At 43.5% G+C, this 15,427-nt stretch overlaps 1 protein-coding gene and 1 pseudogene across 1 annotated transcript in view; both read left to right on the top strand.

Moving 5' to 3' along the window:
- Nucleotides 1–15,427, top strand: part of GRID2 (glutamate ionotropic receptor delta type subunit 2) — a 690,454-nt gene that overhangs the window by 222,857 nt on the left and 452,170 nt on the right. The gene's annotated exons all lie outside the window — the stretch shown is intronic.
- Nucleotides 14,658–15,427, top strand: part of LOC107182861 — a 3,131-nt pseudogene continuing 2,361 nt past the window's right edge.

Genomic DNA, 15,427 nt, shown 5'->3' with positions numbered 1-15,427 from the left:
GATGGGCCCTGCTCTGTGCGTGACGGGGTGGTGCCGCAACCTTCCCATCGACCCTGCCTTGAGTGTGACGGGACGGTGCCCCAACCCCCCAATCGGCTCTACCCTGAGGGTGGCATCGCAACCTCCCAATCCGCCCTGCTCTGTGCATGACAAGGGGCGGCGCCTCAACTCCCCAATCGGCCCTGCTCTGAGCCCGACCAGGGGCTGCGCCTAGGGATTGGGCCTGCCCTCTGCCACCCGGGAGCCGGCCTAAGCCTGCAGGTCATTATCTCCTGAGGGGTCCCAGACTGCGAGAGGGCACAGGCCGGGCTGAGGGACTCCCCCCTCCCCGCCGAGTGCACAAACTTTTGTGCACCGGGCCTCTAGTATATATATATTTCATTTTCACAAAATCTAAAATTTAATTTATTAATGAATAATAAAACTATTTAGAAATATTTTTGGAATCAGGACAGTACCTTGAAAAGAATGTTTTAAAACATGCCTGTAAGAGCAAACACTATTAACTGTTTTATATTAACTAGAAACTTAATACATCAGGAAAATTGTAGAAAAAGGAACAACACGTAGAGAGTTAAAGCACTAATCAGTGAGACAAGACAGCACTGCAGGTACAGGATCTTGGTGAGGTACTTTTTCATCCTGAGGAAACGTAAGCCTCTCTCTGGGAAAACTGTGATTTGGTCCCTCTGCAGAGCCTTTGATAAGCGCTTTGATGTTCAATAAGAAAGAAAAAAGGATGTTACTTTTGCAAAGAGAACAAAAAAAAGAATACCAGTTTCAATAAAAGGGCATTGTTTTATGTACTTTACCACATACTATCCAGAACGTAAGGAGGCCCTCTTCATTAAGCTGGAGTAAATATATGTTGTTTGAAAACAAATAGGAAAGATATGAAAACAATAAACTAAGACAACATGATGGCACTGCTTTATATATAGGTGATGGTCAATAATTTTTAAGTTGAATAGAAGTGAAGTAATAAGCTACATGGAGGGTGTTATTTACAAGCAAATGTTTGGCCGTATGGTAGCAATGTGTCACTCTAGTGAACAGAGAGATTACAGGATAGTGTGCGTGTAGATGAGGGTTTGGCAGGAGAGGATGGTTTGCTCAGTTTAAACAATGACATCCAGACTGCATTATTCCAGTGGGCTCTTCCTTGAATGTAGTATTTGACAGCTTTGATAAAATGTTTATATTCATAATATGGTGGACTGCTTTGGATGCAAAGATAATTTTCAGTAAATTTCTTTAAGATAGATTTGGACAGAAATTGAGTTCTGATTCTAAAAAGTAGGACACCTGCCTCTTGATATACAGGAGGAAGCCTTGGGACAAAGACTTTAGAAATGACAAGTGTAACGAGAGCACCTTTCGCCCACAAAGGTGACTGCAGAATGCGGTGTGAGAGCATATGAAAGTGAACTTAAATATTTTAAAGATTTCGAATGGGATCAATATCCAGAATTACTGGGTGAATGTTTTAAATATGCTAATGTGTGTGAGCCAAAATGAAGATGTGCTGAGTTTCTTAGGAAGGAGGAGATAGGGCAGTGATGGCGAACCTTTTGAGCTCAGCGCGGCAGCATTTTGAAAAACCCTAACTTAACTCTGGTGCCGTGTCACATGTAGAAATTTTTTGATATTTGCAACCATAGTAAAACAAAGACTTATATTTTTGATATTATTTTATATATTTAAATGCCATTTAACAAAGAAAAATCAACCAAAAAAATGAGTTTGCATGTCACCTCTGACACGCGTGTCATAGGTTCGCCATCAGTGAAATGGGGAGTGAAGGGACAGGTTTGGCTCATGAATCTTGGGTTAGATTAGGGAACTTTTTATGATGTTCCCTCTCTCAGTGCTGAGAGAGGTTTAATTGAAGAAAATGCTAAACCTAACTATGGGCATATGAGGAAAATTTTCTGGGAATAGGGTAATTATTTGGATAGGGAAAATACTGAATAGAATATATTCTAGAATATATTGGAAAATCATAATTCATTGTTTAAGTTCTAGGGCCTGCCCCTAGCTGTCTCCCTAACTTGCTATTAGCAAGAAGTTAATCAAGGGACATGACTAAATAAAACCTTTCTGAAGAAGCTGCCTTGTATTAGTGGTGGAGGTACTAATTTTAAATAAAGATATGGATATATTCTAGAATATATTCTATTCAGTATTTTCCCTATCCAAATATATGCTAAACCTTTGGAATTTAGAACATAAATAAAAAAAGAAATCTCAACCTGAAGACCAAGTTAACCAAGATGATGGACCAGTAGCTGTCAGCATAATTTCTTATTTAATGCTGTTAATGGTGGATCAGACTCTATTGTCTCTTGTCTATATTATTTTAATAACTTTTCTATGGAATTCTCTGCCTTTGATATAATACATCTACAATCCATCCATAGGATTACTTATAGCGTCAAAGGTCTCAATCATAGGAATGATGTAGTAGTGTTTTGAGGCTCACATGTTCCTAGGGCCACATCCTAAGTTCCTCCTCTGGAATTAATCAGTTTCTTTCTTTCCCATAGAACTTGGCTTTGATTTCTAATTCTATAATTGATTTAATTAACATAAACTTTTTACTGGCTTATGTACATGTCTCTAACATGTGGTTGGAAACTTCAAGGTTAGGATATTTCTTATCAATATTTATTAGTTTGTTTAACAACAGAACAAGAAAAAAAGTTCTTTCTTAGAAAAAGAGATAAACCAGAGATACAAATGATTGTGACCACACAAAAAATAATTTGTGGGGACTGGGTCTAGAGAAAGGCTTTTCTGATTAGGCAGAGATGTGATGGTGATCTTAGAAATAAATTTTAATTTGTTAAACTTTTTCCAAATTTGAGATTGCTCATTTCACTGACCTAAACAACTTATGTTAAGAATCCCTGGATACTATACTGAAGATTGATTAGCAATTCTGGGATACAGTGAGCTGGAGGGGTAAGGGATGTGTCATCAGAGAGGAAGAGAATGTGAAGGAAAATCATAATTCATTGTTTAAGTTCTAGGGCCTGCCCCTAGCTGTCTCCCTAACCTGCTATTAGCAAGAAGTTAATCAAGGGACATGACTAAATAAAACCTTTCTGAAGAAGCTGCCTTGTATTAGTGGTGGAGGTACTAATTTTAAAGAAAGATATGGATGTCTTTGTTGCTAGAAAAAAAAATGGGTTCTTGGAGTGTCTTGAGAAAGGCTTTCAAAGGTTAAGGTTGCACACATGGGAGTTTAAGTATAGTGACAAGATTTATTGGGGTGAAAGGAAATAATACGCCCTTGAAGGTGTAGAGGGTGAGTAGGCTCTAGTAGCAACTGCCCTGAGATCGTTGTTAATCTTCCACATGCTGCCTTGGTTTCAGGAACAAGCAGGCTGTGTTTCTAACTGCCCCATTCATTTCCTGGGTCTTCCCCGGGTGCTGCACCCGCCCCTTAACCAACCCCTTTCCTGGACCTTCTGGGGTTTCCTGCCCTTAGCCTATCGACCCTTTTCCCAGATTTCCTCAGGCTAGACTCCTCCCCTTTATGGTCACCAGTTTGGCTCCTACTGTGCATGCCCAAGAGTCGGGCTTCATCATCTAGCTTCTACAGCCAGTGCACTAAGCTCTCCCTGTGTCATCTTGGTTTCTTCTACGCATGTGCCCCACTAAGGAATTCCCCTTCACTGTTTTATCCCTCCCCCTGCAATCCTGGCTAAAGGCAGTGGCTTCCCAGGGGGATTGGAAGCCTGTCTTGCCTGCTGCCTGGGGATTAAATCCCTTGGGTGGGAGGGTGTGGCTGTCCATTGGGGAGTCTGTGAGGCTGCCCCTTCCTAGTCAATCAGGTGTAATGTCTGAATCCCTTTACTTCCTTTGTTAAGAACTTACTATCTACTGCAATACCCTCAGCAGATTGATTATTTTCAAGTTGACATTTAAAAAAAAATATTTGCTACACATGTACTGGTGGTAGGAAATTACTGACAAGTACTAAAAGTAATATGGAGAGGAGAAGTTGGTTAATTTAGGATTTCATATCCTTGTCTTAGAATAAATAGCCTACAAACTGGCAAACTTTAGCTCTTTTTTTGTTTCTTAATACTCTCTTGTTTTCTTGTTTTATTTTCCCCAGACCAATGACTCCTTGGTAAGTATAATAAAGGCTTAAAATTTACATAGTAAGATTTAAATGAAGACAACCTTGGTTCTTGAACATCCAGCCATCTCAAACAGCTCAGTCCTCAATCAAGTTGTTCATGGAAGAAACGTCTCGGTTGTTAAGCAAAACTTCAGTTCTCAACCAGACAATCTTTTCATGCTGATCGCAGTATGATTAGTCACGCATCTCTCAGGCAATAAAGGAGAGAATGAGCAAGTGTGAGTCAGCTTACGCTCAACGTCATGTTATTATTATCTCAGGAAATTGTGCTGTGAATATTTTCATGTCTTTTTGCTTTTGTTGCTTTTTATTGTTTAGTTTATTTTTTAAGTTTAACCTACCCCTGTGACTACATGCCCACCCCCTCCACTCATCCCCTATGGGACTCCCAGCACCGGCCCCCACCCTGAGCAGGGCCCTTCTGGACTGTCACCCGCACCCCGCCTCTGGGCCAGCCTCTCCTCCAGCCATGGTGCCAAGTTAAAAGCAAAAACCTGGACAGGTCAGATGGCATTTGGGGTCGGGTGTCCCCACAAGGAAGTCTGTTGCTGCTGCTTATTAAATATGTACAGTAGGTCACCATGGGCTCTAAGAAGTTCAGTGATAACAGCAAAGTGAAAAGGACAGTTATGAGAACAACATAGGGGTCTGGAATGGAGTAATTCTCAATTTACATTATTTGTAATGGGGAAAAAAAGATTCAGTTTTCAAAAAAAATGCTTCTCGAACAGGCTTCCGGAATAAATTAAGTTCCAGAATGGAGGTTCCACTGTCCTTCCTAGAAATAGCCTCCCGTGGTATCTATTAGAGTCAGCCTTGCAGCAGCTGTGCCTGCCCCCAGGGCCTGTAGTCAGACACCTAGACAGGTCAGCATGTAGCTCTCCTCACCCCATTTTTAAAATCGCCTTCATTTAGGAATAAAAACATCTTTATTGCATTCAGTGCAGGTCTTTTGCAAACCCAATCCACAGAATTGATGACACTCTTTGCTGGGGTCCAATCCCAGCAGGTCCAGGGGTCCCCAAAGGTGTGGATGGAGTCGGCGAAGAAGGAATGACACGGAGGCAGCGTTCAGTTGATCAGCAGCCTTGCCAGGATCTCTAGCCACAATCTCCAGCCAAGTTCTGTGTCCATGTTCTCTCACTAGGTTCTCCAGCCAGGTTTGGTCGCCAGGTTCTGTAGCCGGGTTCTTCAGCCAGGTTCTGTCTAGGTTCTCCAACCAAGTTCTGTAGACAGGTTCTGTCCAGGATCTTTTGCCATGTTCTCGTTAAGAGGTTTTATTCCCTCCCTAACTTCAGGGGAAAATCCCTACCTGGGGAAACAACCTTTCTCGGAGAGGTGACCTTGGTTAAAACACAGCGCCAAGAAGGTGACCAAACATATTAAGAACAGTATTCCATATATGCCAGGTCCCTTAAAACAGCAAGGATGGACCGGCTCCCGGCAACTCTTGATCATGTTTACTTAGTGTTAGAGGCACCTCTCACCAACACCGGAGTCAGAGGGAGGGGGCTGTCCCCAACCCCGATTCTTGTCATCTCACATGAACGAATTTATATGAGAGAACTTGATTGCCTTGTGATTAAGCCAATTTGTTAAAGCAATTAAAACATGCACCTTTATTAAAGAAGCAAGGCAAGCAAATCTCTGCATCTGGCTTAGGAAGCACAGACTGGCTCTCAGCTAACCTGAAGAGCAAGCTGGGTGGGGGTCTGAAGTGCTATATACCCTCCTGTCCATAGGTCTCAAAATTCCTCTGCTGAATGTTTTGGTACAGATTAATTCTCAAGGTGCCTTTTTACTTTGTTGTGGCCTTCCCAGAATTCATGAGAAGCACCTGGCCATTTTGTCTTGGTAAGCCTAGAGACTGCTGGCTTCTTCATTTAGGGACTAAAACTGCTCTTTTCCCCCTCCAGCCCCAGCCTCCACTGCTCCTTTCCTCCTTTCTCTTGTTAGGGAGGCATTTAACCTTTGCTCTCAAGTATCCTTGGCTGGGAAAGATAATGGCTTGTTATTTACAAGTTGGCTGCAAATTGCCCACTGTTTGGCCTTGTTTTAACTTTCCTGTCTCAGTTTCCCTATTCCTCCCGCCCTGGAATCCCATAACATGCAGATCCTTGAAGGAGTCTGTATGAGTGACCAAGTAAACATATACAGGGAAGTAAAGGCACCATTACTTGTGTTTTTTTAAAGACCAGAATAATACTTTTCTAGGAAAGGAAATAATAATTAGTGACATTAAATACCTTTTTTTATCTAGTAAGCATTCTATAAAATGCTTGGCTTCTTAATTTTCTCTTGCCATTTTCTTCCTTTCACAGCACTTCATAGCCATGCTGTTTGAGCTGACCGGTATCCTATTTTGTCTGTGGTTCTCCCTGCACCCTTCCTGTTTGGTTTCTGATTCTGAAGAGCTTGACGTAGATTCCTCAATTGGTACTCCAGATTTTAATCTGAGAATGTAAACTATTTTCAACTAATAGTCTTGATTCTTTAAAAAAAAAATACGGTTTACCCTAAATACATTTGAAATTTAATGATAATAATCAAGTTTCTAAATTGACAATATTTTTATTCCAAATATTTAACATTTTGTGATTAACTAAACTGCTTTATACATGTCCTTATTTCCCTGAGATGTACCCAATAAGTTGGAAATGGCAGGACTTTACCACCAATTTTACTTCCAGCTTTAATTTTTTTCAAACTAATTTTACACGCAAATACACACCTCATTGCCTTAATTACTTTCTGATATTTTCACTGTTTTTGCCAAAAGCCTGTTCAAATTACACATGCAGATCTTGCTGGCAATTCAAAATAGTGATTTGACTGAGTCCTGCCAAAAAATAAGTGTTCCATTAAGAGGCAGAACCTTGAACATCTTCCTAAATTTCAGAGCTTAGTTATTAGAGAAGATAATCTAAATAGTCATAACTCCCAAAATAAATTCTTCCCCCTCTGTGCTCCTCCTGATTTGAGGGAAGGTGGTCAGATGCTCTGCAAGTTCCCCCTGTCCTCTCCGTTAACTATCAAAAGCAAAGACTGTCTGATCCTCCCTGCTGCCCCCCCCCCCCCCCCCCCCCCCCACTGCTTTTGGAGGAGTAGTGGTGGTTTGATTTCAAGTCCTTTGACAAAGCCCATCTTCAGCCTGCTTCATTGTTTCACCTAGGCTCTGTTTTGTGGTTAATGGAGGTGGCCGGCTTGACTTGTGAACCAATTAGAACTCTAAATCAATTCTATTCTTGTTTCCCTAATTCACATTTATTCCATGAGAATTAATGACTTGATAGAGCAGCAATTATTTTCTGAGTGTTGATTCTAGTTGATTGAAACATCTCAGGACACAAGCTACTGTTTCTTACGACGCAAATTATAAACTGGGTAGAAGTGGACTTTGGGCAGTTTCAGCACTCCTCATTTACTGAAAACACGGAAGGGTCTCTGTTTCTGTACACGGCTCAAGGGTTTCTAGTGCCCGAAATAGGTTTGAATAAATTTACATAATGGAGAAAGGCAGTGATGAAAAAGGAAAAGAAGAAACATAGAATTAAGTACTTTGTGAATACTTGGGAGCTCATTGAAACCAGACATTTTTTTACAATGTATGAAAAAATGGTTGTCACTACTAAAATAGATTTTAGCCAAAATTGTTCTTACACAATTGAAGTGCTGCTTCCCTGACTGTGTCATGTAATGAAAATAGCTCAGTATAAAACATTCCTCATGCCAGGAAATTTAGTCTCGGTACAACTTTAAGAATCTCCTGAGGGTGGGTGAGTTAATAGCTAAAATGAATAAGTGCTTACTTGGCTACATACAGATTTTAACAAACAGTCATGCTATGACTATGTTAAAAGAACGACAACAAAAAATCCTCTGCCCATGCATAGCCATCTATAAACATGTCCAGCTCCCTTTATGCATACCCATCTCCTCTTCCCCGCTCTGAATTATTTTTTCACATAAGCATGTTATGTATTTTATCTATCAATGTGTGTGTGTGTATGCATGCACACATATGTTATTTATCATGTTTGTTGTCACAATCCCCCATGGGACTGTAAGCTCCTAGAAGGCAGAGATGTTTTCCTAGGGCCTGACATAATTGTGCTTAATCAATGCTTGTTGAATGAGTGAATGAAATTAGAGTTTGCTGCAAAGAGAAGCCTGGGGATGCCAGGGTGTTATCTGTATCTAGAAGGGTTCAGGAATCTGGAGAAGGGGCTGCGAGTAAATTAAATAAACTAGACATGAAATATAAATTTGTGAGGCAGTTTGGGGAAGCCAGATGGGGCTTAGCTTTAGTAACTGAGTGAGGCAGGGGGTCCCGCGGGGGTGAGGCCGATGGAGTCCTAAGGAAGCATGCCCGACTCCGGAGATCAGGTTCAAAGACACAGATCTGAACTTTATTGTTTAAGTACAGTGACATATATAACATTCCAGACCAATCAGAAGTTTACAACATCCTTAGGGCAACCAATGGTAGGAAAGTTAGGGTCTATGTAGGGGGCTCTAGGGGGCTTACTCAGGCGGGCGCTGCCACTTCCCCGGTGTGCCGAGGAAGAATTATAGGCGGAGTGTGCTCACGCCATTGCATCTGCCACTGCACTGAGATAAATCTCCTGAGCTCTTCCCACAAGAGGCTCGGTCAGAAATGAACCCGTATTTTCCCCCTTGTCCTGGGGCAATTCCATTATTTAGAGTCCACTTAAGGAGGTTAGGGCTACTGCTCTCAGCCCATATAGTCCCGTTCTATGGCAATGAGACCGGTTCCGCTCCATCACAGGGTAAGTCCACAGAGCAGTCAGACACTTGGACAGCGGGGAATTGTAGGCTGTCGGCGCTGACAGGCATGAGTACCCTGGATGAGGTATGGCCGCCCATACATGTTGTGCTCGCGCCTGAAAGTTCACTGTTATGATGGCACACATTAATAGGAATAATGTCCCTGCTGACGGATTGCCTTCTGGTGCCATGTGTGCAGCTTCGTCCTGTAGATTCTTGATGTCTTCCCAGGTAATGTTGTGGGCTTGTCAATGTCTTGGTTGTCTCCGCCGTCGGGCTGGCTGTCCTCTATGGTCAGGCCCTCCAATTCCTCTACTGGAGGTGATGGTGATGGTGGTCTACGGCTCATCGCTGGTGGTGCAGGGTTTGATTTTACCGGCAGGAATCCACGCGGGATTTTTTTCACCTTCTAGAAAAATACAAGCAAACCCTCTCCCTTGGGTTAAGAGTGGCGCGGGGCCCTTCCAAGCCCCGGTTAGTGGATCTCTCCACCTGACCAAGGGGAGAGGTGTTGGTACGTCTCTGAGACCTCCCCAGTGTTTGAAGATGGGAGGAAGAGTGTCGGGGGCAAAATGAAAATAATTTAGAGTTAATAAGGCCTGTTGTAATAGTTGGTGGGGCGTGCCTGTATTTCCCCTTTCTTTTCTTGTTGAATCTGGGTTTTTAGTTCTTGTTTTGTCGTTCTACTATGGCTTGCTCCTGTGGGTTATGGTATGCCAGTAACGTGCTTGATGTTATGTTTTGTGAGGAATTGCTGAAAAGCCTTGCTAGTGTAGTAGGGACCATTATTTGTTTTAATTTTCCAAGGGAAGCCTAATGTTAAAAATGTTCCCTTGAGGGTTGCTATTGCATGGCGAGTTTTTTTTTTACCTGTGTGAGCCTGAGCATACGTGGCTCCAGAGCAATGACGTGAGCTCCAAGTGCCTGCTGCCCCTGCCTCCCTCCATACCAAATGAATTAGGGCAATTACCTGAGCCAGCCAGGGCTGCAGATCTGTTAAAGCCTGTTATTGAGGTTAACAAATGAGAGGGTTAATTTCTCTATGGAATATGGGTCACATCTGCTTGCCATAAGGCATTGAGTTGGGTTGACTCCGTGTGGCTGGAGGGGGCCTAAAGGCAATAGGGGGCCGCAGGTTTTGCATGCCCATATGAGATGCTTGCAGCTAGAGAGGGTTAAATGAGGAAATAGCTTGTGCATGCTAGTTGCCTCTATCTCTGGATTGTTTTTTCTCTTGTCTTCATGGCTGGAGCATTCTTGATAATTCCTCTCTGTTGCAGGAATCCACATGGTCTTGGAGTTGTTTTCTGAAAATATATAAACGTATTCTCGACCAAAGGTTAATAAAGGAAACTTTACTTGGAGTTTTATTTATTTTTGCTTAAATGAATTTCCTTTGGCTTATGTTGACACCACATAGGTTTTTCATGGGTATCTTGCTGTTAGCATTATAAATGAAAAACTTTTCTAGATGTAAATTAGTTACAGGATATCTTTCCTTACATGGTATTTTTCCACTATTCTCCCTTTTTTGATTTAATTATTTGAAGTATTTTTTGAAAATCTATAATGCAGTCTAGATAACTTTAAATTTTAATTTTTTTGCATAAAAATGTGACTGCTTTAGGTTCATTGCATGTTAAGTAATTTTTCCAAGAAATGAAAATTTTGGTTAATACTTCTTGAGCTAATTTTAATTAATTTGAAAACTTGACTACTATTTTATTGTCAAATTTAATACTCTAACAACAATTTTAGTTTACATTGTAAATATTAATGGAAAGGATTATTTTGCATCCTTTGAGAAGGTTTTGAGCATTCTTGGTGTTAGGCTGGATTTAGATATAGAGAAGCTGCTGTTAGCCAAGTCTCTATTATCTGGGAGATTTATGGTACTAGCCAGCCACTATGAGGCTTCAACCTTAGTATGAACAGGGAGCTTCTGTTGTTTTAAATTATATCTTTTTATACTTTAGGCATTTAGTTACCACAATTATAATTTTTCCCAATTCAACTAGAATTTTAAACTTTTAGCTGGCAAGTTTAACATTCAGCATTTCTTTAGATTAATAAGAGTAGGTGCTTCCTTTCTTAAGTATATTGTGTTAGTCTATTTTAGTATTGGAAGGGTTAAAGAGAAGAGAACTGGACAGAGATAAGTTTGCTTTACTTGCTGGGGTCTTCGCTACCTTAGATAAGCAAAATCAACAAAGAACTCTCTCTCCATGGCAATGGCTCCCCCCTTTTTTTTCTTTTCTTTCTCTCTTTCTCTGCTGTAGCTGTGGGGTTAACATTCACAGGAAAGAGTCCAGGGGTCTCTAGCCCTAAGGACTTTTTTGTTCTATCTTTCTGGCTACACGAGGATTGATATATCCCTGTCCATGGGTTATCATCAGGGGCGGCAGCCGAAGCTGCGGCAGGGGCCACAGCTACGGCTGCAGTGGCGGGGGCCACAGCTACGGCTGCAGCGGCGGGGGCTGCTCGGATGGGGCCCCATATCTTTGCTTTACTCGCCTGCTCTGTAACAGCACGTGGAGTGCCCGAGCCTGAGGGGCTTGGGCTGGGGGGGGGAGGGTACCCCTTGTTACAGAGGGGCACTCACCCATCCCAACGCTTGCCGGGGTCCCTGTTCAGGGCGCCAGAATGAAGCAGGGGGTCCTGCGGGGGTGAGGCCGACGGAGTCCTAACGAAGCATGCCCGACTCCGGAGACAGGTTCAAGACGCAGTCTGAAGTTTATTGTTTAAGTGCAGGGACATATATAACATTCCAGACCAATCAGAAGTTTACAACATCCTTAGGGCAACCAATGGTAGGAAAGTTAGGGTACTATGTAGGGGCTCTAGGGGGCTTACTCAGGCGGGCGCTGTCACTTCCCGGTGTGCCGAGGAAACTTGTATAGGCGGAGTGCGCTCACGCCATTGCATCCACCACTGCACTGAGATAAATCTCCTGAGCTCTTCCCACAACTGAGCTTTCTGAATCTCTGGATCTCTAGCTTTTTATTAACACACTGGAGACCCGGTGCATGAAATCCGTGCATGGGGAAGGGGGTCCCCTCAGCCCAGCCTGCACCCTCTCCAATCTGGGACCCCTCGGGGGATGTACCACTGCCTCCTGGGGATCGGGCCTAAACCAACAGTTGGACATCCTGTCACAATCCGGGACCACAAGCTCCTAACAGCTCACCTGCCTGCCTGCCTGATCACCCCTAACTGCCCCCCCTGCCAGCCTAGTTGCCCCCAAATGCCCCCCTCTGCCGGCCTGATTGCCCCTAACTGTCCCCTTGCTGGCCTTGTCCCCCCCACCGCCAGCCTGGTTGCCCCCAACTGCCCCCCCCAGCTGGCCTGGTTGCCTTAACTGCCCCTGCTGGCCTGGTCACCCCTTACTGCCCCCACTGATGGACTGGTTGCCCCCAATTCACCCCCGGCAGCCTGGTCACCCCTCACTGCCCCCCTGCCAGGCTGGTTGCCTCCAACTGCCCTCCCTGCAAAAAACAAGCCAATTCCCTATGAGGCTACCATTTACCTTTATTTCTAAAAATAAAATATATCCAGTTATTACAAAGTAGAGGCCCGGTGCACAAAATTCATGCACTGGAGGGGGGTGTCCCTCAGCCTAGCCTGCACCCTCTCCAATCTGGGACCCCTCGGGGGATGTACCACTGCCTCCTGGGGATCGGGCCTAAACCAACAGTTGGACATCCTGTCACAATCCGGGACCACAGGCTCCTAACCGCTCACCTGCCTACCTGCCTGATTGCCCCTAACCACTCTCGCTGCACCCTCTCCTATCCATGTCCCCTCAAGGGTTGTCCAACTGCCGCTTTAGGCCCTGTCCCTGGGGTATGGCCTAAACCGGCTGTTGGACTTCACTCTCACAATCCTGGACTGCTGGCTCCTAATCACTCACCTACCTGCCTTCCTGGTCACCCCTAACTACCCCCCTTGCTGGCCTGATTGCCCCTCACTGCCTCTGCATGCTGGACTGATTGCCCCTAACTGTCCCCCTTGCCAGCCTAGTCACCCCTCACTGTCCCCCCTGCTGACCTGGTCACCCCATGCAGACCTGCTGTTCAGTTGTTTGGTCGCCCCTCACTAAGCCCCCTGCTGGCCTGGTTGCCCCAAACAGCCTGTTCTGTCATCTGTTCGGTTGCAGTGGTCACTTAGGCATAGATGATAGATAGATAGATAGATAGATAGATAGATAGATAGATAGATAGATTTTGCCCTATAGGAAAGCAGATATACATATCAAGGGTAAGGTTTTGTAAACAGTAAAAATATTATCAGGTTGGGGGAACTGCCCTCAGCTGTCTGGCAGCAGGCAATAATATATGCAGATCTTCAGCCCTGCTGAAGCCCCAAGGTTCATCAACCTTTTGATGAATTTCTTGCATAATTGTGACCTGCTGGAATTAGCCTCCAGCATGGAGTTGTTTCACTTCTCTTCCAAAGAAAGAAAGATGTCCATCGCTTCTGGAGTGAGGCACTAACTTGGGAAAATGAGGCATGGGATCCAGGCAGTCTAGTGCTCCCTGCTGGCAGTTTCCCTAGTGAGAGTAGCAGTTTCAATGGCTCAGCTGTTACAGAAGTTACCAGGTGGCGGGAAGACACATAACAGGCACTTGGAAGATTCAGAAAATGCACTTTAATTGCAGGAGCACGGGTGCTGTGACTCAGGAGAATCAGTTCCCAAAACTGAATGCCTAATGCAGTGGTACTTTCCCTTTTACACCCATAGTTTCTTTGTCTCCCAGATATGGACTAGGCCTGTGGTGGGCAAACTGCGACTCTTTGGCCCCTTGAGAGTGGCTCTTCCTAAGCCTTAGGAGTACCCTAATTAAGTTAATAACAATGTACCTACCTATATAGTTTAAGTTTAAAAAATTTGGCTCTCAAAAGAAATTTCCATCGTTGTACTGTTGATATTTGGCTCTGTTGACTGAGTTTGCCGACCACTGGACTAGGCTTCCGGACTTTTTGCGGGCTTTTGCAGCCCCTGTGACGGTTGTAAGTGGGGGGAGTGAGATAGTGACCAAGACCATGTTTGGCGCTGGCAGTCAGACCCCATTGTGGGGCTGTGTATGGTTTATAGCTCCTGTTAAGGTAAGCATTCAGGGAGACAGGTTTTGCAAGGCTAGCTAGGACACAAGTGGAAAGGAGGTTGAGGCTTAATTATATAGGCTTGTATGCATATGTGTCAGAATGCAGGTTTGACTGGGCACAGACCTAGGCTGCCACCTTGAGTTGCCTTCACAAGTAAACAAACTCCTTAAGGTAAATTTGTATAATGGCACAGTAAGTGTGCAAAGGGGAAATGGATCTTTTTCTTAGCCAGGAGTAGTATTACTGAAGTTGTATAGAGTTATTGTAGCATATTGATGACAAACTGATAGACTTTGAATTATTTTATTAATTGGTTATAAATACTCTGAGACTATATATCCTTCCTGCTGGCATAGGGCACACAGTTCCCCACTGACACTCCCACAGTCCTCTGCTTCCCTAGACTAATACTCCATTGGAAGAAGAAACATGACATGCATTACTAAATTTACCTTATTATTATTCTACTAATGTTTATAGGGAGGGACATATAAGTTTTTGCTTTGCAAGGTCAGACATACTGATTGTTTTAGTAAAGAAGAGAACACTGAAAGATGAGCAGGTTTGTGTGGAAAGTCTTTACGTTTGTTCTTGGACAGGTTGACTTGGGATGTTAAATCCCCCAAATTATTACTGCATCGACTTTATTAATAAAGCAAAGCTAAACATATTGGAACTTGCAGTGGGAAAGTCCCGTAGGTCCCCCTTAACCACAGTTTCATTTTCCTTGGTCTCAGCTTGATTTCATCTCCCATCATCAACCAAGGTCTGAAAACATTAAATGGACAATTCTAGAAATAAAGAACTTATGATCTTTAAATTGTACACCATACTGTGTATCATGATGAAATCTCATGCCATATTGCTTTGTACTAGCTGGGATGTGAATAATCCCTTTGTCAGTGTATCCACACTGTGCATAGAGCACAATAAGATTCTGAGAGAGAGAAGCCATATTTATCTAACTTTATTATAACTGTAATATGTTACAGTTATAATTGTTCTATTTTATTATTAGTTATTGATGTTAATCTTTTACTGTGCCCGATTAAAAATTAAACTTTAGAGTGTGCCCGGTGGTCAGAGTGGGACCATCCAGATTGCAGTTCCTCAGATCCATAAAGGACACACTCAGGGGGCAGACTCAGTGAGCACCAAAGCCCCACTGAAGCAAGTCTTGCCCCAGAGGGGTGTCTCCAGCACAGAAGTTCTCCCACTGCAGACACAGCTGATTCTCACAGCCAATTGGCCTGGAGGTCAACCCCTCCCAGTGATACCTACAACAATCAAGGCTTAACTACAACAAGACTGTGCACAAAGCTCACAAAGGGGTGCACCAAGAGTGTCCACCTCAGATAATTGGGGAGGCTGAGCCACTGG

This window comes from Myotis davidii, unplaced genomic scaffold, assembly GCF_000327345.1.
Source record: "Myotis davidii unplaced genomic scaffold, ASM32734v1 scaffold958, whole genome shotgun sequence".
NCBI lineage: Eukaryota > Metazoa > Chordata > Mammalia > Chiroptera > Vespertilionidae > Myotis > Myotis davidii.
This window is presented reverse-complemented; position numbering and strand designations above follow the sequence as displayed.